This window comes from Cryptomeria japonica, chromosome 8 (assembly GCF_030272615.1).
Source record: "Cryptomeria japonica chromosome 8, Sugi_1.0, whole genome shotgun sequence".
In the NCBI taxonomy this organism is placed as follows: Eukaryota; Viridiplantae; Streptophyta; class Pinopsida; order Cupressales; family Cupressaceae; genus Cryptomeria; species Cryptomeria japonica.
In genome coordinates, this window is record NC_081412.1 from 470867113 (window position 1) to 470884618 (window position 17506).

Here is a 17506-nt window from a genome sequence, read left to right on the forward strand (position 1 = left end):
CGATAATGCTTTTCTGTTCAACCTGCGAGGTGTCAATTGACAACAATGATGGGCTCACTATCGGTTCCCTGCCGAATTCCCCTTTCTTCTCCTCTGATGGTTTAACTTTTATAGCTTCCTCACTTGCATTGGTGGCTTCGCCACTTGGTACAGTATCAATTACTGTCGGTTCCTCCTTATGAACTATGACCTCAACTTGTACATTCTGATCTGAAGGACTGTTGTCCTCAACATTAGTAACTTGTACACTTGCAACATTTACACTCTCTGATTCTACCAGTATATCAACATTTGCCTATACATTAGTTTCTACTAGGGTCTCTATATCCAATATCTTAATATTTTTCAAAATTGAGGTGTAGTACCCACAATACCTTTACCTTTCCCTTCAACCGAGATGTGTATAGTGACTATTGTAGACGTATAAATCTGAACACTTTCCTGAATATTTATTATTTATTTTTAACCTCATTCCTCTATTTAATTAATTTCTTCACATTCATCTATTTAATTAAATGAATTACTCAATTTATTTAATTAAGGTCACCTAAGCCTTTCATAACCTTTAATTAAATAAATCACTTTATTTAATTAATTTCCCTTTCTCCCCTTTTAATTAAACTTACATTTAATTAAATTGATCCTTGCAAATAAATAAATCTAATTTTTTTATTTAAACCCCCCACTTGTATTTATGCAAGTTGCATCTATTTGATTGAAATAAAGTAATTTATTTTAATTAAAATTCCCCTCCATCCACTTGCAAAATCCTACATCTCCCACTTGCCTCCTAAACCCCTTCTAGATTCTTCTAGTCACTTCCAATTTAGCTTAATCCATCTCCTAAATATTGTCACATCCCTAAGCAAAGGGAAGTCACTTCTCAAACCCTCAAAGTCTTTGAAAACCATTAAAGGCTTTATGTCCTCAACAAGTTAACCCTCAAAGTCTTCCAAACCATTAAAGGCTCTTACATAACCATTAATGGTCAACTCAACCTTCTTGCATGATTAGAGACTTTCTCTCTAACTCAACCCCCATCTAACCCAAGGGTCTCATCAAGAATTCATGGCTTTAACCTTGGTTATCCCTTTAACCCTTGCACAAGAGTTTATCCTTTGGGTAAAAGCTTTATCCAATGGATAACCCTAACCTAACCATAACCCTTACCTCCTAAGGTAACCTTCATGTCTTCTCAAGCATTTAATGCTTCCTTCATCTCCTCTCAAGCAACCTCTTGTTGACAATTGTCACCATTTCATTGGTGAGAATTGTGAAAATGGATTGATAACTTTCAATCATGGCTATTGTTAAGATTATCCAATCTTGACCATCCATTGCCCTATTTTTCCTATAAATAGAGCTCTCATTCTCTTATTTTCATATATCCAAGTTTCATGCATCTAATTTATAGTTATTTTACTAAACATTTAGCCTCTCTTTGATAAAAAACATCTTAAATAGCATTTTAGAAGTAATTTTAAATATCATAGCATCCATGTTAGATTCGTATATATATTGCTAGGATAGGATTACTAATCTTTATCATAACATCATACTTATGCTAGTTTAAATCATCATAGATTCAATATCATACATATCTAGGAATGCATTCATGCTAAATTAATCAAACATCACTCATTCTTTGAGTTGTCATTCCTAAGTCACTTTGCTCAGTGATATGAGAGCAAAGGCATTGACTTGAGGGATCCTATGAGATAGAGAACAATGGGACACCCCTTGGGAAGTTGAGTTATTTAATATAGCTTCCATAACTTGCACCAAGAGTCTCATTGGTGTGTGGACACTTTGGAATCAAGCTTTTATGTTTTTGTCACCCACATTTCTCGCACACATTTTTGGCGCCCACCTATTAGACACAATGCACTATTAAGAGGGGGAGGGGGTGAATTAGTGGTTCTCAAACTTTTCCCTTTAGCTATCCTATGTGAGTATACCAGTTAATAGATATAACTCATTGCAGACTTACTGGTTATTGGGGAGACCAACACAAATGCAATCACACACAAGGGGACATCACATAACACCAACATATACGAGGAAAACCCAAGATGGGAAAAACCTCGGTGAGCAATGCTACTGGATTCTACTGCTCCAATCCAACCTCACAATGAAAATTATTACAATGTTTAATGGCACCAACCCAAGGAGCACCAACCCCTAACTTGTTTATGGGCTACAACCCAAAGGATCTACAACCCCTACACCGAGCTACAACTCAGTGATCACATAAAAAACATCAATTAAAAAAGTAGTTGTCTTATTACAAGTGAATCTTGTAACCATTTCATATACCTTATTCTATCGGTGAGATACCTTCAGTGCTACACCGACACACTCTTCTGTTGCTTTCACCTACTTCTCTACTATCAGCAAACCCTACCGGTACACCTCTTCTACTCTTCTTCTCTACAAGATCTCCTCCTCACTCCTCTGCACTTTACCGATGCTAAACTCTATCGGTCCACTGTCCAACTTCTTTGCAGCTTTCTTCACTTTTGCTCTACCGGTATAACCACTACCGGTTCTGCTCTTCACTCTCCCTCTTTTCTCAAATACTCTTCGAGCACTTGGTTGATTTTCTCTCACATGCAGAAGTAACACTTAATCACTTGGCAATAGCACAATATATTTCTTCTATTCAATAGCCCTAAACAATGTCTTTGCCCTGCATATTTATAGACTGGTTTTCCCGCCAAAAGCTAGTTTAAATTCTAGGCAGTTAGGGTTTCCTCATCACCCTTGAGGCAAAAAAAATCCAATCAGATCTTTCCTGATCTGATCTTCCTTACAACCAACAGTACACCTCTGCCATTATCACACCTTCTTGATCATGCCTTTTATCTCTGGAGATCTTCTTTTTCCTTATCGACTGATCTCTTGGTCAAATACCAAGATTTGTCATGCCGTTAACTTCAACTACCTCGATCTTCTCAATCACTCATAACTGGCTCATAGTTGTCCTCCAGACCTTGATCCACAAACCTCTACAAGGACACTACAACACGTCCCGTGAATTGTGGGATCTTCCATCAATTTTGACCAACCCTACAACTACCCCATCGGTGTACATTCCATCTTCAACCAAATGCAGGTTTGCCACTTTGACTCCAAGTGGTATCCATGTCAACCATCTACCAGCTTGGCTCTTCATGTTGATCTAGATAGGATCACCGACCAAACATTCTACCGGTTTCTCTTCTTTGTCGGTTAAATCCTCAACATGATCTGCCATCAACCTTGCACTCTGCTTCTATTCCAATAAAGTCTATCAGCACTCTTGCTAACCTACCTTATGTACATCTTCATCAGATGGGGAGTCTTCTTCATCTGCACCTTGTCCATATTACCAGTTGACTTACATACTGGTAAACACTCTTGATGTCATCAAACTTCACCAGACACAATCTTCAATCAGGCCACATTCCTCTATTTGCATCTGCTAAGCGTTGCCTTCTCCTTGATCATCTGGGACCATATCACAACCGGTTTTTCAAGATGACAAATACATCACTCTTCTTCTGTACTGACATCTCAACATGCCTTTTCTGTCAATCCAATGCATAACGCTAATCTCATGCACTTAAGGTATTCCCTCAACTTCCTTATCTCACAAAACTATGATGCACACAATGCAATATAGGAAATAAGTTCTATTTACTGGTGAAGTGGCACCTTGTCTTCTGCATCCTGCAGTTTACTAATTTGACTTCCTTGTTTGTGCAACATATCTTCAAAAGAGCACATGTGATCCAGTGTGGGCACATTCGTTGTCAATCATTGCTTCTCATGATGACAACATCTTCATCTGGTGGGAGTCCTGCTATTCTGCAGCTTCACAACATACCTGTGATCTGTCCATTCTTCTCCTTCAATGTTGATGTGATTTAGGTAACATTCTACCTCTTCATCAAAAAGAACATCAAAGCATCTTTCTCATCCTTCTTGTACACTGGTCATGACCTTTGCAGGCAGACAACCTCTCACTTGGTTGATGTGACTTCCCCATGTCAACACATCACTTACCAGTTTACATCCTTTTCTTCTAGTGTTCTCCAACACAAGGTGATATTCAAGATATCTCAACCCGTACTCCTCCTTGATAGTGTTGGACATACATATCTCATACCAATAGTCATCCCATACTAGTTGACATCAATGACAACCCAATGCCAACAATCTCCCCCTTTGTCATTGATGTCAACTCATGTAGTATTCGACATACTACATAATCCTTCTCTCCCTTTCTTTTATCTAATCCATGGATTCTCAACACATGTAGTATGTTGTATACTACATAATCCTTCTCCCCTTTTGACAACAATGGTAAAGGGCATTGTCAGGATATCATTCCTCCTTGTATTTACCGGGTACTAATAGAATTGTTTCTCCCCCTTTGTCTTTACCGAATGTCTCTCCTTCTTTGATACCAATTATTACAAATTATTACATTTTCTCAAGTCATAGCTCTTGAGATGGGGGACTTAGCCATCAACTGACACTAATTGAGAATGCAAATTTGAAACCATGTGTTAAAACACTCAAATGCAGAGGGATGTCTCAGTGAACACTACTCACCTATCGGTCAACTTGCATCACATCCTGTTTGATCCAAATTTCTTTAGGAATCAAATGTGATTGTACTACCAATACAACCAACCAGAGGACATGTAGATATCCCTTACACTAAAATTCTCTTGGGTATTCCTACTGCAATTTTCATCACCTGCAATTTGGGAAGTCAATATCTTTATCAGTTCAAGCATGTCGACTTTGCATCATGAGCACTTGAACTCCCACCAAGTCACACATCTCAGGTTCTCATCACCGGTTAGGTACAATACCGGGACTCCAATCTCCTCCATATACCAGTATAGCTGTGCATATGTGATCATTTGATGATCTTTATATGCGTTGTATACACCACAACCTATGACATGATCTTGGATCTTACTAATGCCAGACAATGTTATCATCATGCCAAGAATCAAACCGGTTAGCCCAAAGATATGCAGGCCTGCATGATCAACCACAGGGCCAACATATTTCATTCAGGTCTTCATCAACACCACTTGAGACATAACTTCACTCCATGCTACCAGGACTATTGCAATAATCTTCAACTTTATTGTCTTACATAACCTATAGGTACCTGTTAATAGTCATAGCGGTAACAATCTTGCACATACCGGTTAACATCTGATACCAATTGTTATCCTCCACTTATTGACACATGTAGTAGTGATCCAACACTGATCAGTAGGTGTGTAGTTAAGGCAGCCTCTACACACACTTATCATATCATTTCTAACCTTCATATCGACAACATCATGTTCTTCCATGTTGCCTTCTTCACTGAGGGGTGAATGATAAATTCAATGTGTTACCCCCCCTAAGATCGTGCATCTCCCTTAGGCCTTAGGAGATATTACATGTGAAATGGGTGCACAATGTTGGTCCTTGGTCTTCTTCCTCCATACTTGCTTGGTCACATTCTTCTTCCCATTTTCAAGCTTGGGAGCAAGTCTTTCCTTCTTCTGCTGTTGTGATCGACAATTGAAACCGGTGGACCTCTTGCTCCTGTAGGGACATTTCTCCTTTGGTTCCATGCAGGTTTGTGACTTCCAAATTCTCTATATCCACCTTTTTGCAGAGCATAGTTGTTATACCAGCCTCCATGTGGTTGCAGGTTCCTCTTCCTGCACTCAAACTCTCTATGGCTAAAAACATTGTAGTTATGATAGACAACATTTGCATAACTGGGAGAGGGGACATGCATGTATCTACTCCTGGATACATTTTTCTCATATGCATGATTTCTATGAGATCCTACATTATCCTTTCTAGATCTCTTTCTGGATTCCCCTTCCCTATGGCCATAAGAATTACATGCAAAGCAGTAACCGGTAAAGGATGACATATGACTTAAAAATTTAATTTTCCATGCATGGGGAGATCTTACCTATATAACATCTCCATTTCTTCTTCTTTGAGAATCGATACTTGGTTGTCCATTTTGTGTAACTCTTCCATCTGATCTCTTCTTCTCCCACCCTTGCTTTGCCCTGTGAGTGGTAACATTTCTTTGTCCTCTGCCGGTAGAGGGCCTTCTTTGCTGCTTTCTCATCTTCCTTCTTCCAGTGAAGTTGTCTTCTCCCATCTTCCCTTTACCTTTGGGATCTACATTGTTCCTTCTTCTTGAAACATTGATCATCTTTTTTGTCTGCAAGTCCTCTTCGGTTGTATTTAGATCAACCTTCTTCCTGGGAGCATTTTTCACTATGAAGGTTTGTCCCTTGTTCTCTCCATTTGAGGAGACAAACTGAATGTCTTTGTGGGGGACATATTTGCTGGTGGAGCATTCACTGACACCACTTCCTAACCCTTCAATTTCCTTGGCATGCTTCTGCTTCTTCAACATCTTGTCCAAATCATCACTGCTGCCATCAAATTGGGTTCTTACCTTGAGCTCATCCTGACACTTCCCAAGGTCATTTTGAAGAATATCCATTTCTCCAACCAGCTGAAGATATTCTTCATTCTTTACTTCTAGCCTAGATGCTAGATCTTCACACCGACACTCCTTGTTGTTATTTGCCAGAGACTTCAACTCTGAGATGCATTTCTTAGATTCTTCAAGGCATTTTGTCAGTCGCTTCTGCTCTACTATAGCAACATTCTTGAATAGCTTGTATTCATTTCTCAGGTTCTCCCTTTCACTTTCCTTGGAGTCCAAGACTGATTTTAAATCATCAGTCAATATTTTTGTCTCTTCTAGTTGAGAGGTCAATAAGCCAACCTTTTGGTTTGACACATCAAGGCAGGTTCTCAAATGACTGCAGTCCTCATGAACTGATCTTTTGTATATTTTAAAATCATTTCTAACATTTTGAAGCTCTTCTAGAGCACTTACTAGTTCACACTCAAGATCTACTTCTGCATATTCTTCTTCTTCTTCTTCTCCACTATCAAATAGATCTTGATGGCTAGATCTATCTGTCTTGTCTCCTTCTTCCTCATCATCACTGCCAAACACATCTTGTTGGTGGGATCCATTTGACTTATCACTTTCAGATGTGTGCACCTCAACTTCAGATCCTTGAGCCATGAGGAGATGGGTTCCTTCTTCATCAATGTTGTGATTGCTAGTGGATCTGCCTTCATCATCCGCACATGTATCTACTGCAATTTTCTTCTCACTTCCACACACTGATCCAGTAGTGTAGGGTTCATTTCCATAGAGCTTCCATAGTCTATCCCATAGACTCTTTGTAGATTTACATTTATCCACTTGTGAGGAGACATCACCAGTGAGCCCACTAAATATAGCCTTCATGGATTCTTCATTGCACAAGCATCTTCTTTCTTCTTCAGATCCTGTGGGAGGACTGATATTCTTAGGGAGACCATTAATAACTGACATCCATAAATCAAACCCTAAAGAGGAAAGGAAGACTTCCATTCTGCAACTCCAAATAGAATAGTTTGAACCATCAAACATAGGAGTAGGGATTGACACTAAAAACACCATTGTGTCCTTAAGCTAGAAACTACCCAAGCTAGAGAAAGCTCATCTAGATGCAAACCTATGCTTTGATACCAATTGTTAGACACAATGCACCACTAAGAGGGGGAGGGGGTGAATCATTAGTTCTCAAACATTTTCCTTTAGCCATATGTGAGTATAACAATTAATAGATCTAACTCATTGCAGACTTACCGGTTAGTGGGGAAATTAACACAAATGCAATCACACACAAGGGGACATCACATAACACCAGCATATAAGAGGAAAACCCAAGATGGGAAAAACCTCAGTGAGCAATGTTGTTGGAGTCTACTGGTCCAACCCAACCCCACAATGAAAACTGTTACAATGTTTTAGGGCACCAACCCATGGAGCACCAACCTCTAACTTAGGGAACCAACCTAAGGAGCACTGACCCCTCATTTAGGGCACCAACCCAAGGAGCACCAACCCCTAACTTGTTTATGGGCTACAACCCAAAGGAGCTACAACCCCTGCACTGAGCTACAACTCAGTGATCACAAAAAAAACATCAATTACAAAAGTAGTTGTCTTGTTACAAGTGAATCTTGTAACCATTTCATATACCTTATTCCGCAGATGAGATACCTTCTCTTCTACATCAACACACTCTTCTAATACTTTCACCTATTTCTCTACTGCTGGCAAACCCTACTAGTACACCTCTTCTACTCTTCTTCTCTGCAAGATCTCCTCCTCACTGCTCTGCACTTTACTAGTTCTAAACTCTACCAGTCCACTGTCTGACTTCTCTGCAACTCTCTTCAGTTTTTCTCTGCTGATATAACCACTACCAATTCTTCTCTTCATGCTCCCTCTTTTCTCAGATACTCTCTGAGAACTTGGTTGATTTTCTCTCACATGCAGAAGTAGCACTTAATCATTTCGTAATAGCACAATATATTTCTTCTATTTAGCAACCCTAAACAATGTCTTTCGCCTGCATATTTATAGACTGGTTTTCCTGCCAAAAGACAATTCAAATTCTAGGTGGTTAGGGTTTCGTCATCACCCTCAAGGCAAAAAAATCCAATCAGAGCTTCCTTGATCTGATCTTCCTTACATCCAATAGTACACCTCTGCCATTATCGCACCTTCTTGATCATGCCTTCTATCTTTGGCAATCTTCTTTTTCCTTATCGACTGATCTCTTGGTTGAATATCAAGATATGTCTTGTTGTTACCTTCAACTACCTCGATCTTCTAAATCACTCTTATCTCCTCCAAACCTGGAGCCACAAACCTCTGCAAGGACACTGCAACATGTACCGTGAATTATGGGATCTTCCATCAATGTCGACCAACCCTACAACTACCCCGTCACTATACATTCCATCTTCATCCAAATGCAGGTTCACCACCTTGACTCCAAGTGGAATCCATGTCGACCATCTTCCAGCTTGGCTCTTCATGTCAGTCCAAATAGGATCACCGACCAAACATTCTACTAGTTTCTCTTCTCTATCCGTTAACCCCTCAACCTGATCTGCCATCAACCTTGCACTCTGCTTCTATTTCAGTGGAGTATTCTTCATCTGCACCTTGTCCATATTACCAGTTGACTTGCATATCGGTAAACACTCTTGATGACACTCTATCATCAACCTTCACCAGACACCATCTTCAGTCAAGCCAAATTCCTCTGTTTGCATCTGCTCAGTCTTGCCTTCTCCTTGATCATCTGAGACCATATCACAACCGGTTTGTCAAGATGACAAACACATCACTCTTCTTCTGTACCGACATCTCAACATGCCTTTTCTGTCACTCCAGTGCATAACGCTGATCTCATGCACTTAAGGTATTCCCTCAACTTCCTTATCTCACAAAACTATGATGCACACAATGCATTATAAGAAATAAGTTCTGTTTACTAGTGAAGTGGCACCTTGTCTTCTGCATCCTACAGTTTACTCATGTGACTTTTGTATTTGTGCAACATATCTTCAAACGAGCACATGTGATCCAGTGTGGGAAGATTTGTTGTTAGTCATTGCTTCTCATGATGACTACATCTTCATCTGGTGGGAGTCCTGTTGTTCTATAGCTTCACAACATACCTGTGATCTGTCCATTCTTCTCCTTTAGTGTTGATGTGATTTAGGTAACATTCTACCTCTTCATCATAAAAACATCCAAGCATCTTGCTAATCCTTCTTGTACACTGGTCATGACCTTTGCAGGTAGACAACCTCTCACTTGGTTGATCTGACTTCCCCATGTCAACACATCACTTACCAGTTTACATCCTTTCCTTATCTTACCAGTGTTTTGCAACACAAGGTGATATTCAAGATATCTCCACCTCTACTCCTCCTTGATAGTGTTGGACATACATATCTCATACTGGTAGTCATCCCATACCGGTTGATATAATGACAACCCAATGCCAACACCACCGTGGGGCAGGACCCCATTAATCTTATTATTTTTTATACAGGAGCAAGATTTCAAGCACACAAAAAAGCTTGTTTAGCGCATTGAGACCTTTCTTTAGCATGTAGAAAACTTTAGTTAGCGCTTCTGGTATATTGTTTAGCGCATGAGACCTCTTTGCTAGTGCATTTAGACTTTCTGTTAGCCCCTATTATTCTCGCTTTCTTTTGTATCATCATAGCACATTCGGAAAACAGGGCAACACATTTGGTAAGCAACATAGCACATTAGGTGGTCAGTTTAGTGCATTTGATCTTTTCTATAGCGCATTTGTGTAGCGGCTAGCGAATAGTTCTAATAGAGAAAAGGACAAAACTGCAAGCGAAGAAGGAAAATTTTAGGCTTGTGAAGCCCACCATCATGATTTGATTATTTTTTCTAACTGATTGTGTGTAGGTGCTAACATTTTTGTGCAAGAACAAAACGAGTTAATTTAGTTTTCTTTGCTCTTTTCAAAGTTAGTAAAAAGAACTCATTTTTCTTTTTTTTTGCAAAATCTTAAAATAAACCTCTTGATTTCTTTGGGATGCATAAAATGAACTTCATGCTTTCGTTTGGTGTTTAAAACAAAACTCAATCTTTCCTTTATTTGCATAGATAAAAAGAACAGCAAAGTGAATTTTTCATTCTTGAAAGTTAAGAAAATACTTCAAAATTGGGTTTTAAAAGAACAAAACAAATTTACTTTTTAGTTAACAAAGGTAAAAAGAACTTCACCTTACTTTGGTGCATAAAAGGATTCATTTTGATTTGTTGCAAAAGTAAAAGAACCTCATCTTTATTTTTGTGCAAGGAAAAAGGGAAAGTTTTCACTTATCGACTTTAATTTTGTTGACCAAAATCGCGATTTGTTTTGTTGACCAGTATTTCCAATTTTTAGATAGAAAATCATTGCTATACAAAATTAAAAAGAACACCATGTTTTTTGGAGAAAAATATCCAAATAGAAGTTAGCAAATCATTGCCTTGAAAGATAAAAATAATCTTGTTTGCGTTGTCTCGAAAGTGGAAGGTATATGCTCTCCCCTTAACTGGGTGACCAAAAAGCCAAACCACTCTTTCATGCTTTCTTCATTCCAAGCATTTAAATCCTTTAGCAGGCCTGCCCTCCCGAGTTTCTCTTAGAGTGACATTAATGGCCAGTGAGAGGGGAACAACCTAAGTGGGAAATGACCTTATCGCCAAGTGTTTTGCTCAGTGATTATCCTTCCTCCGGTATCTTTAAGATATGTAAAGACTTTGTTCTAAAGGCTGGGAAGCCTCCCGAGGGAGTTTATCACTGAAGACTGAATAGAAGCCTAATTATAAACCTTAGCACTAGAAACTTTGAGCCTAGTCAGTATCCAAACATCTTCAATATCATAGTGCAAGGGTGGGGAAGAATCCACCCCCAAGATCACTCACCATATATCTCCCAAGATAACTATTCATTTGTGAAGCAATTCACTTTGAGTTAATTTAAGGCAAAAGGCAAAATAAAGGGTGTCCCCTAGGGGTGACAAGGCTGTTTGAGCTGATGAAGTATCAAGACTAGTGGGCTATGATATTGTTGATGACCCTTGAATAAAGAGTCTATTTGATTTGTCTTACTTGTTATCTAAACCTGTGAAAACATCGAGGATTTGAACACATCCTCACAAAACATGCACTATTTGTCTAGCATAGGAAAAATTTGTTATCTCTTTTGTGTGTCGTGTTTGCAATTTATTTTTTTGAAAATCATCCAAAAAAAAAACATGTGTTAAAATCCTAAAAATAGAAGAAACAAAGAAATCAGGGCAGCTTAGCACATAGGAGCAACTTCCTAGCACATATCAATCATTCTGTAGTGCATCTAAACCAAGATATAGCGCTCTTAGTCTTCATATTAGCGTATAACCAATTGTAGATTAAGTAAACTTCCAGTGGCACTTTCCGATACCAGTTTAGCACATTTTAACATCAGTTTAGTGCGTAAGAGGCATATCTTAGCGCTTTTAGCTCAAACACTAGTTCTTTTTAGGAACATATTAGCATGTAACCTTTCCAATCAAAACAATTTCAAACAAATCTCAGTCTAGACCATTATCACATGGAGAAATTTATGTGGCACATCGAGAGGCAGCTTATCACATGGAGAAATTTATGTGGCACATCTAGACCATTTGTTAGCACATCCAGTCTTTGTCTTAGTGCATATTCAAAACCAAGAAAAAAAGAGAGCAAATCAAGCAATCCAAGAAAATTTCATCAATAGTCTTGAGTACCCTTAGCAAACTCAGTAGTCAAACTTCGAATCAAATTATTAGAGAAAAAAATTCCAAACTCAAACAAGCATCCTTAGAAAAAAAAATTTTAAATCTTAAACTAGCTCAAGATAAGACTTCATCCAACCAAAATTAGGCAGTATCATAACATTGATCAAATTTCCACCATCTAGCGGATTATATCAAAACAACATACTGAGTTTAATCCTTAAGTTGTCAAATCAAGTTTCCATATCGGGAGACTTTTATCCATATCATTTGACGTGCTTTGTCGTGGAGGTGGATCTACCTAAATCTCTAATTGATAAAGTAAGCTTGAGTTTTCAAACAAAGTATCACAATCCAACATCAACAGAAACCACTGATCATTCATGTATGACCACTCCTCATATTTTGAGAAGAACAAGTCTTCATCACAAAACTAAGTTGAAAAAGAGACAACCTAGTTCTAAGACACTTGCAAAAAGGAATAAGTTTCTCTATATCAATCACCAACTCTTTAAATCACATCACACATTTTTGCGTCACATGCAATTGTATATTCAAGGCAAAACAAATGAGTTTGAAAAAAAACCTTTGAGAGCAGAGCTTATATTCAGAAAGCAACATTCAAGCAGTGCTTAAATCATGGAGGAAGAATCAAACCAGCTTTGTTCCCACAAATATGTATCACTTATAACGAAGCTCGACATACACCACCAACCCCTGAGAGAGAAGAAGAAGAAGAAACCCCCTTTGTAACATAAAGTTTTTATTGAGGAACATATTCTATCCACTTAAACCACCAAACACCACTGGGAACTTCGATAGAAATTTATTAAATTCCCACTATCACTCACTCTCAGAGAAACAAACAAAGCTAATCACAACTAGAATCAAGTATGGGTCGTATATTATCAAACCCTTTTGATGAGTATGCTAATATGGGAGATACAAAGATCACCGAGGAACTTCTCCAAAAGTGTCAAGAAAATCCCTCATTCCAAAGGCTCATGGAAAGACTTATTGAAGAAGACAAGGAAAAATATATACTCATGCTAAATAGAAAAGGAGTTAGACTTCCTAAAGATTTCAATACTGAAAACTTAAGGAATGTAGACGAAATTTTTTTTAGAACAAGGTCTAGAAATTATGCCTATCAAGACCAACAAAGAGAAGAAGAAACACATGACCTGGATATCATACATGAACAAAATCACACCCCCAAACACAACCATGCCTGAACTTAGGATAATCTTAATGAAAGGGAAGAATCTCTCCCTCGACGTACAAATGCATCCATGGTCGCTCTTACATAACAAATCTAAATGCTGCAAAGGCATATGTAGAACATGCAACAAGGGACCACAATGTGATACTCCTTGGACAAGATCTATCCTTATCCATTTGATAGGAGATTAAACATGATACCTTTTCCCCCAAATTTAGATATACCAAAGTATGACAAGTATGATGGTAAAAGTGATCCCCGCGAACATTTTCGAGAATTTTGTACCATAAGCCTAGAGTTTGCTCACAATGACACTTACTTGATGAGACTATTCCCATGAAGTTTGAAAGGGTAAACAATGGAGTGGTTGTCTAAACTTACACCTCCCGTCAGATCATTTGAAGAGTTAGTAAACAAATTTATCACACAATACTCCTATAATATTCAACATGCAATCACCATGTTGGATGTATGTAACGCCAAACAAAAGAACAATGAGACATTCATGGTGTTTCTTTAGCGTTTGAGAAACATGGTTTCAAGATATCTTTGAGATGTGCCTGAAAAGGAAAAGATGGAGATCTTTATCGATAATCTAAATAGTGAGATGAGTTATCAACTCAAGCTCCAATGCATACCATCTTTTGCCAAGTTGATAGAAAATAGAATCCAAGTAGAGGAAGCCTGCATCAAGAAAGGAACATTGAAGTTATTTAAGGAAGGAACTAACTCATCCAACACTCACCCCTTTAATAGTCAAAACAACAACAACACTTTAGACAAATCCAGATTTCGGACAAGAAACAAAAATGTTGTTAATGATGGAGGAGTTGATGCTAATGATAGGAAGTCCAAACAACCAGTATTAGCTATATCAGGTAATCCACAATCTAACAAAAATAAAAAAGGTGTTAATCAAGGCACTAACACTTATCCATAAAATACCAATCAAGGACCTTGAATTTGAAATACCAACAACAATACCCAAGGTAACAACAACAACCAAGGCAACAACACTAACCAAGGGAATAATACAAACCAAAGAGGTAACACCAACACTTTCCCGAATAGACACATCTACACACCATTAGGGAAAACCTTAGAATCAACATTTCGAGAACTCCTGGTGAACAAAATTATCACATTGCCAGCCATAAACAACTTTGAACCCCAGGTCAAACCACCTTGGTGGAACGATGCACATTTCTGTAATTTTCATCAAAACAAAGGACATCGCACAAATGATTGCATGAGGCTTAAGAACATCGTTCAAGATATAATCAATAGAGGCGATTTGACGGTTGATGGTCTCAAAATAAATGGTGACCATTATGCCTTTAAAAATCCTCTTCCAAATTATAACAAGGGAGGAGATTCATCATAAAATGATACAGGAGGGGCTCGTATAAATCACCTATACAATAACACCATCAATCACATATCGACATATGACAACCAAACAAATTTTATAAAATCAAGGACAACCAAGACCATACATCAATCAATGTGACAAACAAAGCTCAAAAATACGTCTTGAAATGGCATACATCAACATCCACCACTATCCCCAAGACTCAATATAATTTTGTTGATCAACTATGGAGAACTCCCACTCAAATTTCCATACTTGAGTTACTCAAACTCTCACCAAAACATAAGGACATCTTAGAACAAGCACTGGTTGAAACAAATGTTCCTCAAGATCTGGACATTGATAAATTCCAAGCCATGGTGGCTCATATGACAGGGTCTCATAACCTCACCTTTTCTGAATATGATAATGTCTCCTTGAATCATCTGCATAACACCCTGCTTCATATCGAAGTCTTAGTCTATAAACATCGAGTTAAAAGAGTATTAATAGATGGAGGAGTTGGTCTCAATATCTGTGCTTTAAAGCTTATCCATGCATTGGGCTTCTCTGAATAGTCTATTGATCCAAACAAAAAGATCACCATCAAGGCCTATGATGATGAAGAAAGGTCATCCAAAGGAACATCGATACTACCTATTCAGGTAGGACCAATATAAGGGACACTATGTGCCAAGTCTTAGACATAGACTTAACATATAATATTCTATTGGGTCGTCCTTGGATACATGAAATGCAAGCAGTGCCTTCAACATACCATCAGTAAATTTCCATAACTACCGATAATAACCCTTTTCAACATTACAATGTTATGGGGGCAGCTCAAGACAACCTGGTTCCACACAACAGGGAAGCTCCAACTTCCTCAACATTAGATGATCATAAAGAATAACTCAAGTCTTTTTTCCATGGACTTCAAACAAAAGATGAAAATCAAAGAGAAAGGCATGGGAGAATACTCTTTCGAACCCATATGTCTATCAAAATTGCCAACATCGCCAAAATCTCATGGAAAACCTTCTGCATCGACCCATCAAGCGACACAACCGATCACCAAGTTTGATGGCAAATTTATCCAATTGGGCACAATAGCAAATGAATCAGAAGAGAAAGACATCCTTAGTTGGCTATACAAGGATGAGGAAGAGGTCAGAGCTGCTACTCTAGGGGTGGCCATACCAACACAATAATATGGAAAAGGTTTTTGAATCATGCAACAGATGGGATACAATGGCAAAGGACCTATAGGCAAGCACCAACAAGGCATTACAGAACCACTAGAACCTCCTTCACAATTTTAACGAGACAAAACATGACTGGGATATGGCCACAACATATCACCGAGGCAAAAAAAAAAAGTATCAAAAACTCAGTGGAAAGCAAAGAAGAAATGCAATGAGAACTCATGGCAAGAGGCACTACACCAAGCAACAGAAACAACAAGGAAAGAGCGAGAACACCTGGAAAAAGAGAAACAACAAGAGGAACTGGCCATTCAAAAGGAAGAAGCATCTTATAAGAAAGTGCATCATTTACTAGAACCTATTCAAACCAAGGCAGAGTCACCACCCGAAGAAATTATTACTCTCCAAGGAGAAAAAATGTATGAACAAATGCAAAGGGTACAAGAAGGATTTGATTCTGAATTAGAAAAAACTACAAGACTGGTATAATTATCAGAGATCTTATTTCACCTTACAACGTACTTGTTAGCAACAGTGAGTGACTCTAGGACAATACTTCTGAAACTGATTCTAATGACTATGAATGGGGTATTTGTTCAAATATTATTGAGTGTCAAGGAAGGTACTATCTGTAATGCCCCGCTAGGAGCCCTAAAGGAAAACAACACAACTAGGCAACTAAAGGGTGAAATAATTTTTTTTTTGTTAAAGACTAAGTGTACTAACTATAATCATTGCACGTTTAACAACTCAGTGAAAGTCTATCATAAGTTTTCCTAAGGGTAACCAATGAAGATTAATTTCATAGATTATATTAACACCACAGTTAATCCATTCAATAAGATAAATTGAAAACTTAAGTTTAAAACTGCACATACATCTCAAAACAAAAATATACAAGTATTCCAATGTATCCAATTGCCATAAACATTTGAACATAAGATCAAAACAATAACATTCATTTCACTGACATAATAATATTACAATATCCATAAGTACATGGCTTCCAATAATATCACTAGTTACAAAGATACAATATCAAGGTTACATAAAAGTCTAATACAATGACCACAAGGTCTCAACTGAACAATGATCTCGAACAAGAGCTGGTACATAAACCACGATCCAAGAACACTAGTGAAACCTTTCCTCGCCTGAAGATACAATCTAGAACATCCGATGGGAAGTGGCACTACCACCTAACCATGTGATCCCGAAATGGAACCACCCCACTATGCTAGGAGATAGTAGAAAACCCTCAAGCAAGCAAAGTAAGACAAGTACAAAAGGACTACAAGACTTTGCAACCATCCATGTAACACATCTCACAAAACACTAGTGACTCTAAGAAGAGAGTGTCATCACATAGCTTGATGGTTACCATGGTACAGCCTCCATAGGTCCCAGCCCCCATACTCGGGTTTCTCTTGGTAACCTCTCCCGAGCCACCGGTTCCAACTAAGTCTCATGTGGACCCTACCAATCCTT